At 39.2% G+C, this 17,415-nt stretch overlaps 1 long non-coding RNA gene across 1 annotated transcript; it reads left to right on the forward strand.

Moving 5' to 3' along the window:
* Positions 1-5,946: 5,946 nt before the first annotated feature.
* LOC132798638 (uncharacterized) lies at positions 5,947-6,363 on the forward strand. Its single transcript, XR_009633957.1, has 2 exons — positions 5,947-6,159; positions 6,223-6,363. It is a non-coding gene; the product is annotated as an uncharacterized LOC132798638 (long non-coding RNA).
* The last annotated feature ends 11,052 nt before the right edge of the window (positions 6,364-17,415 follow it).

Genomic DNA, 17,415 nt, shown 5'->3' on the forward strand with positions numbered 1-17,415 from the left:
TGTGTGTGCGTGTGTGTGTGTCGGTTAAGTGGCTTAAATGGATCGACTGCTCGCAAGCAAAGATCGACATAAGGATGATGCGAGAATAAGACAGAGTAGAGCAAGGGATAACTCTTTTGCACTTAGAGACTTTAGAGATTAGCAAGACTACTCACAATTTTTTAATTTAATTTTATTAAATAATTGCACTAAAAAAATATAAACAATTACACAGTGTATATTTAATATTTTAAATGTTATGAAAATAAGTTTTATAATAACAGTTACATTATTCTTAGATAATTAGATTAATTATAATATGAAAATATATATCAAAATATACGGTAGGTTAAATTTAGTATATGGGTATACCATAGAGTACAAAATATACCAAATTGTCAGCCAAAGCAACTAGGACCCGATTGCTATAGGCGTTTTTTTGCCATACAGAAGTATTTGTTAAACTCAACTTTCAGAGACCCACTACCCATTTTCAATAAGTCCATATTCCAAAAAATACCAATTTTTTATACCAAAAATATACTGAAATATGCCCAAAGCTATATTTTGCATATCGGAATAGTACTTTATTTAAAATATAGAGTAAAAAATATACCAGATTGTCAACCAAAGCAACTAAGATGAAATTGGAGTAGAAATTCAAAGGTATTTCTAGAATAAATTTTAAATTTTTTATCCGATATCAACTAAATTTATATTTCTCTGAAATTTGCGAAAATATTTCTTTCAGTGTTTTCGTGACATTCTCCCACACTGTGCGTTAGATGCAGCCGATCTGCTTCTGAACGCGTCCCATTGTCTCGAATATGGTTATGATATTGTTGCCGCCTTGCCTCCCGAATACTCTGGCAGGCTAAATTCGCATATGAATCCATCCGTCTAAAAAGAGTTCATGCTGCCACACTGTCCGTTCGTTCATTTATCCTTGCCACAAAGTGCAGAAGCAACGAGAGTGCCAGAGCTCTCATCTGTGCTGCGCACAGTAGCATGCCAGATAAATCAATGTGTCAACACCTCTTTTTGTGCTGTCAGTTTTTTTATGGTTTTCGATGATATTTCGCCTATTGTCAGGTCGACGCACGCGGCCAGTTGTCGGTTGCCGGTTGCATGTTGCCCGCTGTCCTCAGTCCGCTGTCCGCTGCCCCTTGTTGCCATTGGGGCCATGTTTACCCATTTGGTTAAATCGCACTTGGTCGGCGGATTCTCGCTTCGACTCGGAATCGAAATCGGAATCAGACTCAGACTCATGCTGCTGACATGGCCATCGCTCAGCGCTTTTTGCCATTGCTTGAGCGCTGCTCTCTGGCTTTTTAGCAGAAGAATTATGGCCTCCCCTGGTCGCCACAGTCGACAGTCGACCCCTTGCTCCAGCAACGAAACGTTGCGAGCGATGCGAGGCATTTGCAGCCGCTGCAAAACTGCTGCAACTGGATCAATTTCAGTGGCAAACGTGTCGTCGTCAACGTCATTCCTCCCTCCCTTCCTCCTTGCTTCCTTCCAACCTAGCTTCAGTCTGGAGAGTCAGAAGAAGCAACGTTACTACGTTTTGTTTTTGCCAGCGCTTGTGAAATTTGAATTGCCTGCTTTTTTAAGAAGATTTATGGCAACCTCGTTAAATTTTAATATAAAATAAAAGTTTTTAGAAAATCAAGAGTGTGGCTCAGCTATAGCTTTGGCCTTCATTGAACTGCTCCTTAGTTCGATTGACATGCAAAGCGAATTAGTTGGCCATAAATCTGTAAATCAGCCCAAGCCAAGCTCCTAGTGAGCCTGAGATCGCAGTAAAATTATTATTACACAAGTCCAACTCGTAAAATGTGCATTTAGTGTAAAAACAATTTCCATAGGAAGTACTTACGGGGGATTAATAAACATTTAATAAAGGATTGTGGTCTGCAGCTTCCTTTAGATACAAGCGCTTTTATGGAAATCATTTGCAATAAATCCAGATAGGTAGATAGATGAGTGGACACGAGACTCGAACAGAAGAGTGCTGAATACATTTGGTGAGTAACAGCAATTAACAAACGATTTCCACATTCATAAGATCAACAGCAGTGTCCCAAAATTGTACTTCTATGTATGAGAGACAGGGTCATCTTGTGGGACAGGGGAGCGCTGTAAGCGGTGCGGCGGCAACTTCCGTTTGTAGTTGGATGTTGGGCAAGATGTGCGAGTGGCGATTAGCCGAGACAGCTGGAGCTGGGGTTTATAATAATTTCAAATATGTTAAACAAAAAAAGCAGCAACATTAAAAACGAACATGGAAATTATTGTTGGCCCGGGCCAACACTTGAGGCCGATAAAAGTTTTTCGATAGGGGCAGTGAAAATGCCACAAACAGCTCATTACAAGCGTCAAAACAAATTTATGCAAATAGCAGGCAGCAACAGCAGCAGCAGCAGCGGTAGCAACAACAAGCTGTACAAAGAGAGTGACCATAGACCAAGATCTCAGCTCCAAGCTTAAGCTCAATTTGAAGCTTTAGCTGAAGTTGAGATCTCTGGCTGTTTGGAGGTTGAAGTCGTGGCAATTAACATTGCGCCGTGCGTTGAGCATTAATCATTTTAATCGCAATTTATGTGTCGTCGACGTCGTCAACACCAACTCGACACGATAACGGAGGCAACAACAACAAAAACAGCAACACCAACAACAACAACAACAGCAGCAGCAGCCGCAACAACAACAAGAATTTCCACTACAGCCTCGCCTCGCCATTTTGGCCACAAATGAGCACTAAACGAGCAACGGCCTCGCAGATTGGCATCGAAGTGAAGAAAGCCAATTTTTAAATTGAGTTTTTCGGGCCACTCTCGGGCGGTCTTTCAAAAGCCAAAAGCCAAAGCCGCACGCATTTTATATATTTTTTCTTCTTTTTTATGTTTATCACATTTATTCTTGCCAACCCTCTCCTCCCCCTACACGGCCTCCTCGCACCTCACATCATTCATTTATCTCTGGACATCTCTCGTCGGTGTGTTGACACCGAGGCATTTGACCCGATCAAATTATGTTTCATAAACGATCGCATTTATGGTGTTGACAACGGCAATGATTTGTTACAGTTCCCGAGTTATTTGAACTTTTTTGAGATTTCACTGGGTGATTGCTTGCTCTGTTCGGTCTGTTCGCTCTTTGATGGCTTTCGCGCTAAATGGCAAATTATTGTTTAAGAAACAGGGACGAATCAGTCACAAAGTTGCTTAATTGGCATTGGCTTCGAGTATATTCGAATGTCTTGCAATGTCATGACTAACATTGAATGTGCTCAAACTGGAATTCAAGGAATTGAGAATACGAGTATTTTAATACAATTAGTATTAGAGTAGTATGTAGAAAGAAACACCAATTAAATATGTGGATAAAGTAGTTCAGCTTGAACTCTTCATCTGCTTGTAACGCTGACCCAATAAATTAAGCATACGAAACAATGCATATTAAATCGACTCACATCTTGTCATTTTGACATAAAACATAAAACATTTAGGCATTCAGCTGGAACTTAAAAAAGGCCTCCCTAAAATCTAATTTCATTGTTATGCAAATTGTATTTATTTCTTATTGTTTATGGCTGGTATTTGATTATTCTCTCTACACACATACATACATACATACATAGGTACGATATATATATATGTATGCATCTAACTACTATAAAGATACAAATGCCGAACTTTTGGGCGTGATCATTCTGATTGCTCAATACCCCAGCCAAGCTGAACAATTGGTGGCACAAAGAAAACCAATCGAATTGCTGCTGCTATTTTCGATTTTTATATTTAATTTAGTATTTCCGATATTAAAATCGAAAATCAAGCAAAGCACCAACAACAACTTGATTTAAATCACCTGCACAATAATATAGTAGAAGCTGCACCTTAAATTGTTGCCATTGTCGTTGTTACTGTTGTTGTTGCTGCTGTTTTTGTCGTTGTTTACACAAGCAACACATACGAAAATTTATAATCACAATAACAGCAAAATTGAACAATAATATTTGTTAACGCTCGAATAGCGACGCGCCCAATAATTTTATTGAATCTCAAATGTAAACACACACACACTCATACACAGACACATATATATATATTCACGTATATACATAAATAGGAAAGCCAACCTTAATTTGAAAAGCAAAACAAATCGAAAAAACAAAAGTTGCAGCTACCGCCAAGAGAAAAAGATACAGATACATTTACAGTAGCGCTGAGTGTAAAATTTATAGAATGGTTGCTTCGATTTGCTTCGCATGAATTTCGATTCATATAAAATTAATGAATATTTAAATTGTGTGACGTTGCTTCATGCAAAATGCCGCCGGAAACGCGCTTTGCTGGAGCCACCTGTATCTGTATCTGTATCTATATCTGTGTCAGTATTCGTATCTGTAGCTATTGACACGCCGGATGCTTACTCACACCCACAAAACTTCAACACACGTTCTAACATATTTGTTTTTTCTTTTTTTTTTGGCATACTTTGATTTTTACCAAGAGGTTTATTCAAAACAGAAGATGAAAATTTGGATAGATTTTTCGTCTGTTGACTGGGATTGTGAATGAGTTTCTTGAATGAGTTTCTATCACAACAGTACAAACAATTTTACAGTTAATAATTTGAGATCTTACAGATACCCGCCACACGCATTCGCCTCAATCCCCCTCCCCTGCCTCTGCCTCTACCTCTGGCTTCCCCATAGTTCACTCTATGATCCACCAAATACTAGGATTGGATATTTCATTCATACTATGTCTGCTCACTCTGTGACGTCAGATTGAAGCGGCAGCTGTTTAGCATCCAGCATGGAGTATGCATATGGATATGGATATATAACATTCTATAGTGTATGCAGATATGGGCATGTCGGGGAGTGTGGCATAGATCAATTGTTGTTGTCAGTTGGTCGACGGATTTGTTTGTTTATGCTTTGGCCGTATTGCTGATCTCTTTATGAATGAATGAATAATTGCCGTCGTGCCAGTTTTGTTTTAACCATTTTGAACGATTAATACCTGGCCCTGCTGAATGTGTGTGTATTGGAATCACCGACAGACGTGAGTGTTGTAGTTGGGCCCACACTATTGCCAATCGCTGAATGGTGCGTGTATTTAGAGAGGTGAATTATGCAAACGTCGACTTGGACAGCAGTGATGGGTCAACAACAAAATGGATTTCCATATTCCTCTGTGATCAATCGACTAAAGGATGGTATGTGCTTAATCTGGAATTATGTTAGATCTAAACGATGCGTATCTTATATACACATTAATTTGTATTGAGACTTTTCCAGTGGATATAATATATAGTTGAAAATAAAATAGTAATATTATAACATTTATTCTATTTTTTTGTTCAATCTTTTCTTAGACTGTGACAAAATTAAGTAAGCAAATCTTACAATCTGCGTTTTATGTTTTATGTTTTCTTCTAGTTACTTTATGCACTCAGTGATGTATGAATGCTAAAATAATTATATTTTTTCAGGTAAATAATTTGATTTGGAAATTAAATTATGTTTACGAGGTATTTTACATTTTAGTATGTACTTAATTTTTTACCGTTATGGAAAATTTACTTAGTTGTGTTTATCGCCAGATGGCTTCCAGGCTGAAATGAATTTTCACTTTTAATGCCCAAGAGAGATAAGAGAATACTAGAACTCAGCTCTTGTGTGCTCAGAGTGCTGTATGATGTTGTACTTTTAGTTAAATTAAAATTAAAATTTTCAAATAAAAGTAATAAAATTTACATGGTATGAAGCTGAACAAAAAAGCTGCAGTCGAATATGCATGATTAGGAGATACCCGCTACCCATTTTAAATAAAATAATATTCTAAAATAATATTATAAAATACACGAAAGGCTAGATTTGGTATATCGATGTAGAATAACATTCAAAATATATCATAGAGTACAAAATATTCCAGATTGTCAGGCAAAGAAACTAATACCCGTTTGAAGTAGGCGTGTTATGCCATTCAAAAGTATTTCATAAATAATTTATTTTATCTTTAAATCTGATCGCATCCAAAACTTTCAGAAATCATATATACGTTTGTTTGCGAATTTAACTTCAAAATTATGCTTGGTATTCGATATTTTCGATTTACTAAGGCGGAAAAGAGCGTGGAAAAATTTAAAACAATCTGGATCTATGTACATACGTCCAATCATTACAAATGCTGTTGAACAAAAAAAGTAAAGCTCTATCTTTTTTAGATCTAGTTGCTTATACGGACTGACGGATAGACAGACATCAAGAAATATATTATTGATAAAGTGTGATTGATCTAATATGAGCTTAACAGAGGCAATCTTTGCATTTTGTTTAGGGAATAAATATATATAAATATAAATATATTTCGCTCAGTATTTAATATTCTGCAGCAATATTTTCTCATGCCGCAATATGTTAAACAACGCTCACATTTGTGAATTCATTTGTAAGGAGCTTTGACATTGAAGTAAAAATTACTCCGTGAATTTTTGCAACAACAGTTGACGCTGTTACACAACGATAGTTGGCCGATGATCATGTTCAGACAATAATTGTGTATAAGCTGCAACTGCAAAAACTTACCTCGCCCTGCCTTTTCTCTTATGCTGGGTTGCAACTTTTTTGCTGCAATGGAAAACAGAATCGCTTGCTTCCTACTGCCGCCTGTTGATGCAGCTCCGAAAAATTGTTACTATTGTTCGGGCGTCTTAGTCCGTGTCGGAAATGTCGCCAGAGTCGCCTTCGATTGCCTTGTAGACGATGTTGTTCGAATGAAATTCACGGCTTGTATTTTGTTACGTTTGTCTGGCAACTTTTTGTGCAATTGGTATTGTTCTGTAGGTATGGGAATGAGAATGGGAATGGGAAAAGCGGCCTGGCGATAGTTGGTAAAGCGGGCTTGCTAATGACAATCTCATAGACGTATCCTCAGTTTGTCCAAACTGTTTGTTGACTGTCCAAACGAACATGATTTGAAACACAATGTTGTAGTTTTTTTCTCTACCTTTTTTTTGCTTCTTTAATTTACTTCGCTAAAAAGTTGTAACAGAAGCTGTGCAACCTTTCAACCCGCTTGCCATTGGCAATCGCTACTACCAATTGCTGGCGGTTGGTAGTAATAGTTGATCATGTCCTAGTGCTGCGTTGTAGCTGTGGTCGAGCATTTCAAGAATTTCCACGAGTTGTGTAGCGCTGACAACAACAGCAACAACCACAATTGTCGCCGCCATCGGCAATAGCAACCTGCTGACCTGCAGCAACAGCAGCCGTTGGCCAACTTCAAAGTGTCCGAGACGGGGGCCGAGTCTACGCGACACTGCCGCAGCGGTAACAGAAGCAGCCACAGCAACAGCAACCGAGACCATGCCCTTGCCCTGGCCACGCATGCTGGGATCAAATCGATTGCCAAACAGTAGCCAAAGTTGTTGTTGCTTGCTGCAACTCCGACTGTTGTCGCCAGCTTAGTTGTCGCTGCCGATGTTGCAGTCGTTGTCGCCTGGTTAACTTTGATTTGTGCCTATTTTACAATGATTTTCTCTAATTGCAAATTGAGCTTTATAGATATCCCGAAATCAAAATTCCTCGTTAGAATTCTTCAACCGATAACATTTCCCTCATCGATGTCTCGTTCGGAAAAACTTCTCTCTCGTTATCGTTATCGTTCTCGTTCTCGACTTCTACTCCTTGTCTTTTGTGTACATACATACATATATGTATACAGTACATAGCATGTCGTCCTTCTCACGTTCTTGGCCAGCTTAATGGGAGTCATGACCAATACCAGTATAGAATTGCAACCATATTTAAATTATGGAAAACATAAGCGAACATTTCTTAAGCGACAAACATGAACAAAATCAAAAATTCCAACAAGTTACAAAAATAACTCGTAGCAGTTGCCCACTTAAATCCAAAGGAGCCAGGCTACAGAATGCAACAGCAACAGCAACAACAACAGCAACAAGAGCAACAACCGACCAGTTGGAGTGGATCTGTAGATGAGCAAAGGGCAGGCAGCATAGTAGAAACGCATAAGAATTCGCGCTCATTGGACAGAGGATGAGGCAGCGACTCAGACTGAGACTGAGTCAGTCTGAGTCTGTGTATCCTTGTGGCTGACTGGCCGCGACAAATGAAGCTAACAACTCGGACGGCGTCTGGCAGTCGTCGTCGTCGACATTGCGATTGGCTTTGGCTTTGGCTGGCAACAACAATTGCAAATAGCAACGACCACGACGACACAACAACTTCGAGCCAACAACGGCAACAACTTACAACGACAATTATAAAATGATGACAATAAGAACAACATGCGATGATGCTGTGAGTAGGCAACGGGACGCAGTTGCAACCGCATCAGCTTCACAACCGAGACAACAACAACAGAGACTCACTGAGCTCGGGCTTTCGCTTCAGCTTCAGCCTGAGTCTCAGCCTTAGCTTTAACGTGAGTCTTAGTCCCGAGTGCGCATGATACTCTCACGATCTGGGCGATTGGCTGACTGGTTGGCCTCTACCAGGGTCTCGGATAATGCCGAGAATTCGCCGAAACAGCCCACGAGCTGATCTCAGTTGTTGTTGCTGTTTCTGTTGCGCTACCAGTCTCTGCTCCTCTTCGCCTTGTTGTTATTTCTCCTGCTCGGCCAGCGACAAATGTGTTTTCGATTGGTTGCCCTGTGTTGCGCCACGGCGCCACAAGCCGCAGTAATGTTCACAGACAGACTCGGCACCAGTTACAGGCCCGAAAAATTAAAATTGTTCTAGGCTGCAACATCGCAGCTTACCCACTGCAACCTTTGAGCATCTGAGCACCTCACTCCCACACTGCCCCCTCCGCGGCGCATTCACTTGTCGCGATTAATCGCTATAGATCGACGCTTTAGTTAATTTTTGTGTGTGGGTGGCTGCAGTTTTGGCCGCAGCTCTAGGCACAGGTCCAGTTTACGCTGATCTCGTTTCTCTTAATTGTCGCAGCTTTTATGAGACTACATTAGCATTGCGGGGAGAACGGGGATGAGAGACCCGGGAATTGACTAAGAGCTGTCTCGTTTTTAATTGGATACTTTGTCATTTAGCACAGCAGCGAAAGGAGGCGACGGAAAGACGCAATTTTGAGTCCTTTGACTTATTGAAAAAAAAAATTTGCGATTAGTTTGTGCATTCAACAAGTACTTACGGAAGTGAGTTTAAATTAATAGAAACGAGAAAAATAGAAAAAGGTTAAAATCTAATAAGCACAATTTTTCAAATAGAAAAAAATTTAAAAATTGTAGTCTGCGCTTAAAAACAATGATGATAAAATTAATAAATTTGAATATATTGGTAAACTAAGAATTGATAGGTAGAAGGGTACACGTATTATAACTTTGTGCCGGCAGGAAATGTATGTGACAGACAGAAGGACATATATATTCTTGATCAGCGTCAACCATGTCCGTAAATACGTATGAACACGCATGAAGATCTCAGAAACTATAAGAGATAGAGGTATAGTTTTTTGGCTGCACTTGGTATGTTTGCAGGCAGATCAAGTTTGAATTACAGGCGTAATTTTAGTACATATAATAACTATAGTCCTTATAATTCATGAAAATTTGGTTATTCAAGAAATACAATACTTTTGTATGCAAGAGACTATTAACATAGTTGCTGTGGCTGGTATTTTGTATATATTTTGTATTGTGTACACTCTATAGTATATTTTAAATATAGTACTGTGTTAATATACCAAATATATCCTTCGATATATTATTAGTATTTTTGCGATATTTGGTATATTTTAAATTTATTGTTGTATAACTACATATTTGGAATGTGCAATACAAATTATTTTTTAATATCGTAGCCTCATCTGGACTTAATTTCGAACATCAGAGAAACATTGTCAGCCCAAGTTTAGATGGATAAAAAACTTGTCTAGAAGGACAATATAACTCTAATGAATGAAATAACTTAACTAAATTACGCATGCAGATGCGATCTCAATTGGGTGGAGAATGGATATTCGCAAATTAGCCAATTGCAATACGTTGTAAAGCAGGCCAATTAAGTAAATGTTGGGCATTGAACTGTCACAATCGTTAAAAGAATGCTTATAACATATTTAACAAGAGATTGTTGGCAACAAGTTGCAAAAGTATATAATAAATAAGACAACATGCAGAGAGGAGTCGCTGAAATTGGATCCCGACATAGGCGGATCAAGAGTATCCTTAAGAGCAGCGAAAATACCACAAGCAGGTAGTCTTTGTGTTGGCAGCAACAATATTGGTGGCTGTCGTCGAGGGCTGCATCGATCTGTACTCGAATGTATAATAATTTCATTTTATTTGGTTTTTAGTCCCGATCCCAATACTGATCCCGATCCCGATCCCAACAGTGCCTGCAAAAGCGACAACCAACCAAGCGACCGATCGGATCAATGGGGGGCCTGGTAAGTTGCAGAGCTGGCCTTGAATGGGAAGGGGGACGAAGGAGACGGGGATCATCCGATCGACGATGTCGAATGTTATGTTGTCACGATATCAAAGCATTTTAATTGGCCGATTTATAGATTTAATTACGTATTCATGCGAAACATCGAATCCGTGATTCGTAAAAACACACACCGCGCATCGACTTACAGAATGAAAAGGAGACACATAAAGCGAGAGCGAGAGGATTGAGAGAGCCGAAGAAAGAGAGAGAGACTGAGACTGGGACTAAATCTGAGAAGGGGAGAAAGAGTGCGAGCTCTTCAGATCTTTGGCTGATCGGAGTGCGAGCAACGCAGCAGATCTTAACGATCTTGGAATCTCCTAGTGCTATTTGAGTTGCCTGGTCTGTTCTGGTGTTGAGAACGAGCTTGGAGGTGGAAGACACATGATCCTCTGGTTTTGGCTATCGTTACCTGCCCAAGACCAGTTGCTGTTACAACCAAAGCCAAAGTCAAAGCCAATACGCTACAGATGTCGGAGCTCAACTTGATGTTGATATTGACGTTGAAGTTAAACCAAGCGCCACACGACGCCAGACTTGTCCGAAATTGTCCAAAATGGAAAGGGCAGCAAAATGAATGCTCCTACATATTCATTTCGAATCAACGCAAAGCGTTGCGTTTTGCGTTGTGGTTTTGTCGTCGCATTTCGTATGCGAAGCATATATAGGGGAAAGCCCACTGTCTCGTTACCAGTTCCAATCCCCATACCCCAGTCCCCAACTTCATCACCAGCCCAGCCTCGGCTCCCGTCGAGGCGTGCGCAGTGCCATTTATGAAATCATTTCGGGGCACATTTCATACGCCGTTTTAATATCTTTATTGGTCATCATCGTTGTCATTAAAACTGCGAATAATAAAATCATAAAGTGCCTCATACCTGCCCCTTATCTCTCCTTTCTCTCTTCCTACCCAAATATCCGACGCCATTCTCCGTGGTTCTATTTCTCTTACTGATGTTTGTGCAAAAAGCGAAATTATTAAATTTTTCGTCTTCCTGACTCGCATTTTAAATGCCTCGCACGCATTTTAATTTCGACGCTTCACTCACGTAGTCCCAGCTGGGCCAAAGGCCCAAGTCGCAAGTCGCCAGTCGCAAAACGAAAGACACATGCCGCGAGCCGCATGCCGCAAGCCCCCAAAGTCCGAATGTTTCCAGGTCTCTCAGCTGGGCCCCATAATTAGAATGAGTTCACTTGCTGGACAACAGGAGCAGAGCTGAAGCACCATCTGAAATTATATATTATGCGTAACAAGTGCGATCCCCAATCCCCTCTGATCTTCCACTGAATTTCAGCCCATAAAACCAACGAAATTATTCAATATGACAGCCGTACATGACAGTTGATTTCTGAAATTTCGTCATAAATGTCAAAACTGAATTGTTTTGCTCGTAGATCTTATCCATGTTGTCTTTTCGGCCATTTCACGGTTTCTGGGACAGAAGCCACAATTGGCAAATGGCAGCAATCGTCAGAATATATGTACATATGTAGATATATACTTCTCAGACGTGCATATTTCGGCCGATGGCATAAATTATAATATAAAAGCCATTCGCGTTATGTATTTTATGCCCAAGAAGTGTCAACCAGGTGATCGTCATAATATATTTTTGTACATTTTACTGTGCTCATTTTGAAGCCCCTTAACCAACAACTTAACATGATCGTGAGCTGAAAGAGACAGTACTCAGTACTCGATGGTCAATGGTCAATCACATAAGTATACAGTTAAATTGCAAATTTATAAATTTAAATTGAATAAAATATTTATTTTACAGTGTCGCTGAAACAAAACTAAAGAAGAGTGCACGAATGTAAAATACCGTTTAATCATTTAATAGTATTGGAATCACGAACTAACGAACAACACCTTGTTCAATTCTTTAGTTTGTTTTCGTTGAGCTGTTCACTTTTAAGCATAAGTTCACAGTTCGATTTGTGGATTATTCTTGCACTATTGTTATACATTTATTTCATTCCTTACGAATACCACATTTATTAAACTGATTAGCAACCTATTACCTATAGTAAAAATATAATCCCAAATACAGCAAAACATATTTCATTTTCACAAAGGAAGAAAGTCTGTGAGAGAATGATGAACTAAATAGAATGGAAAACAATGATGGGAAGAAAATAAAACCAATGAAGCGAACAACTTGTCTTAGCAATAAAAAAGACGCGAACGAACTTCTTTAGTGAATCGAACGAAATTTAGATCACTCGAATTTTTCCTTGGCACAAGACAATGTATAATCCGATTGCTAACTTAAAGTATTCAAAATCAACTTAATATGAATAGTCACTAGATATGCTAATACAAGAAAACCAAATAAATTTCTCACAATTTAAGTTTTCTTACTGTATCTCTGAATTGTTTGCGAATATAAACTCCTGAATCAGTTTCTATGATTCTATATTTAATTATTTAACTCCACTAATTTAATTCGCTTTTTTTCTCTCAAGACAATAATTGTCCTGGGAAATTGGAGTAAATACAAGTGATACTTCCGCAGCTCCTGTGAACCAGTGAGGAGTCTGTCAGCGCCTATTGAGTGTCCTGCATATCAAATAACAGGGGTGCGGGAGAGGAGCTGAGAGAGGCTCTTGAAGTTTTCTTCTCTTGACCGCAAGTTGCCATACGAAGCGCTGGGAATTTTGGCAAGTTGTGGCTTCGCAAGTTAAGTGGCATTTAAACAAATTGACCACAAAGGGGTTATGCCAGAGTCATGAAATGGTAAAGCACATGATGAGAGGGGAGCAGGTTGTTGGATTCATATTAATTATGAGACTCGAATTGAAATGCGCTCTGCTGGGAGACGAAGCTCAATCAGTGTTGTTGCCATTATACAATAATTCAAGTTTCGTACTCAATTTTCAGCGTGACGATCGATTTCATGTGCATCCGGTAAACAACTGCTCCTCTACCCCGCCTATCCCGTTCGGCACCCAGGGTCCCCCCTCCAGGTTTGACCGCAGTCCCGGGTCAGATATATTTACAATATGTGAATGTTATACAACGTTTTGTATTCTTTTACGCCTGCGGATATGAATGCAATTGTTGCCCTGTTGGCCTTTTGTTGTGCTCGTAGTTTCAGTTGTTGTTGTCGTAGTTGTGGTTGTTATTGTTGTTGCGAATCAACATATTATTATACACCGAATGAGTGCTGGCTGGGTGCGGCGACATTTAATGTAAATCAGAGAGCGCACATTAATTTCTGAAGGAAGTCGCACGGTGAAAAGTCTGTAATTGAATATGATAACTACACACGCAGACACAGACATGCATACATTGTGCTTAATGGACTCTTGGACATTGCTTTATATGAAAGGTCAACTGGCAGCCGACAATTGGACTTGGATTCCAAATGGGTTAAGTTCAGCGACAATTCCAATCCCAACGGAAATCAACGTCTTTGATTTCAGCATATCCATTTCGTGCTTTAACTGAATTCTGAATCGCAGGACACTGAAATGGGCGTGGATGGGGGGCTTGTCACATGCCAACATGGAGAGAGAGAGAGAGAGTCTCTGAATGAGAGAGACGGACTGACAATGTCAAATGTTTACATTGCGAATGTCTCACGTTATTTGCCAGTTACGCCGACTGGCTTTATGTCTGTTTAATCAACGACATCAACTGTAAACAACGGTCAACAACTCAATCGGTCGGAGCAGTGACAGAGACCGAGACGAGGTAGGAAATTGAGACAGAGAGGAGTTATAGACTCTCTCTCTATCTCTTTTCCCCCCCCTCAGAGACAAATTTGCACTTGGGTCTGATAAGGATATTTTCGTTCATTTCAGGTGCATCAAACATCTTGGCTTCTTAAGCTTTGATGCGCACAAATATTTGCACTCTCAAACACATGCAGCAAACCAACAAGAATTATGCACACACACTCATATACATACACATATTATGCACACAAACAAACGATACATACATACATTTCTATGTGCCAATGCAAATAATACACATAGTAGAATAATATTCAGATATCACGAGGGTTGCTTCGAGAGTAGTCCCTCTATTCGAATTTATCTGAAAAGAAAATCAAAATTATACTAAAAATATACCAAATGAATATTCAGAAAATATACAAACATAAACCGAAGGTCATACTTTGTATATCACTCAAAATATACCAGATTGGAAACCAAGTCCTCTAAAACCCGTCATCTTCTACATGTTACATACATTTTCCGGATGCACAAAAGTATAATATCCTTCCTATGGGTAGCGGGTATAAGTAAGAAATATTCATTTATTTCCAAGGAATATTATTGAGAAATATCGCTGACTTAAAATGATTTCGATATTAAATTCTCATTATAAACGGATTAATAAGAATTTGACTAGAACTCATCAGTTAACCCAAACTATCTTATCGCTGCAATGCGGATTTCTGCAATTCACATGCAATTGAATTTTGCATGTCAATGTACATGAAAATGGAAATGAAAATGAACAAAAAACACATTTAGTTTTCACAGCATTTGTGCTCGTAATTGTGGCTCTACATCGATTGAATGACATACGATATCATCATCATCATCATCATCACTGGTATTGGTATTTAGAATACAGCATAGAGCATTTGTGAGTATCACTCATAAATACGAGTATAAATGCGTACAAGATTCGCACTTGTCGACAATTGCTGCAATTGTTTCTGCTGTTGCTGCTGATTGCCCCATTGTGGTCTCCCTCTCTTTCCCCTCTTCGCAATTTCTCTGTACATGTGATTGAAGGTGTGCGTCAAAGCCACACAATAATAACAGTATATCAGACATAACACCGACAGCAACAGCAACAACAACAGCAAACAAGGAGTAGAATATTATTTGTTGGCAATAACTAATAGCACATCACATGCAGCATTGCAACGTGCGTGTTGCGACTGAAACTGCAACTGCAACTGCCTAACCAAACATGAATTTAATGATAAACATCACAAAGGCCAATTTCAATGCTCATGCCACACCTCACCTCACCTCACCATACCACAGCATGAAGCCTTATCGAGGATAATTTGGTAACATTTGCACAAGACACAAGCAAATACCATGCGTCTGTCTGTGCGTTAGAGAGAGCTAGTTTGCGGCTCTCAATATGCAAATTTTGATATTGACGCATTGATATAACAATCAATATTTAAATTGCCGACCTCGGTCAGCTATCTGTCCTGTCCTTTGATTCAACAGCCAACAGGGAACCGCTGCATGCCGACAACAAGCCAATCCGTTCATATGCTTTGAAAATACTTATGCACATATAGAATGTAAGACGATGTTCACATATAGCGAACATATTTTCCATAATTCTTGACCTTATTTCTAAATTTAACATTGCCATTGATGTACTCTAAGTGTTTAAAAGCAAACAACGAAGTTTTAGTGGTTTCTAAAAGTTTTTGTTTTCTTATATATATATCTTCTATTAAATTTGTCATAATTATCTTTATTTTTTTGTTTTAGAATTTCTACCTCTGCTTGAAGGTCATTAGGAATTAGCAGTTCCCGGCAAATTGAATGAGCCTCAGTTTAATAGGCAGAACAACTGTCAATGTCATCGATATGCTTTGGCCTTAGCTGATATAGACAGCCTTTGGCAAAATTCCTTGAGTAACAGGCAACTGCCAAGTAACAAGCTAATTATGAGAGTTTGTCTAATAGGCTTAAAAACGGTGAAAGCCAAGTAAGCGAGCAGCTGAGGGTCATGGTTGAGCAACAGTCTCTGGCAATGGGATTGGGAGTGGAACGGGACTGGGCTTGGATTGCTAAGAGTCCCCTAGGCAAGAAGAAATGAGGAAGACAGTGAAAACAAAAAGAAAACAAACTCGGCAGACAGAAGGGTTAATTAGAAGGATAATTAGTGCGTAATCCGATATGTCAACAATGTACAAGACATGGGCGACGTTGGTGGAGTCAAGGAGTCGCTATTGGCATTGGTTTCGTCGACGTTGCCAACGTCGGGGTGTTAAGCGAGACTCTTAATGAAATTTGCCTAAGTAGAGGCAAAGGCCAAAGACTGAGAGAAGCATGTGCAAGTGTCTAGAAAATTATGATGTAAATTCTTATAGAAGTATCGCCATGGGGCTTCCAAGCCGTGACCATGCTGCCTTTTAATTTTTTGTAATTTAAAGCGCAGTTTGAATTCCAAACGCCTTGTTTTAGTGTCTCTTTAAATGATGAACCAAAAAATATGAATAACCATGCGATGAGGCAGCCGGATAAGGAACCGCATCGCAAGAGTGAAATCCTTTATGGCATTGGGCGCCACCCAATTAAAAGGCACTCGATGACCATTAAACGCTGTCGTCCAACAGCATTTCGACGTATTTTTTGCAATTAGAGAATTATTAAAGTGTCGTTAAACTGTTGGAGCTCCGCATATGAATCATGGCATCTTTTATGACGGCTGCCAGTGCCAGTGCGTTCGTGAGTATTTATGACCCGGCATATTGGCAGCAACAGCAACGACGTCAACATCGACAACAACATCAAAAACACTCTGAGGCAGGGAATTGCCATTTGAGTGAGCGAATGTTGCGATGGATTTGAGAGACACTGCAAAATATGGTAATAAAGTTAGGCTTTGTCAGCTTGACCACAAAGTTCAAGAGTTTTCTTTGCTTTGATTCAAATTATCAATTTTATTTATCGAAATATAGGACCGCTACCCATTTTGAATAAAAGCAAAATAGAGCAGTACAAGTTTTAAAATATGTATTCAGAATTATTATATCACAAAAATACTAAAAATATACCAAAGGATGTACTACATTTACAATACCATAGGATGCAAAATATACCACAATATCCTGAAAATTTGATTGCGATTAAATAAAAATTGTGGAAGGTATTCAAGCAATACTTTTGTATCTGCAAAAACGACTACTTACTGGGAGTCTGAGTTTTTTTATATATAT

The sequence above is a fragment of the Drosophila nasuta genome, chromosome 2L (assembly GCF_023558535.2).
Source record: "Drosophila nasuta strain 15112-1781.00 chromosome 2L, ASM2355853v1, whole genome shotgun sequence".
NCBI lineage: Eukaryota > Metazoa > Arthropoda > Insecta > Diptera > Drosophilidae > Drosophila > Drosophila nasuta.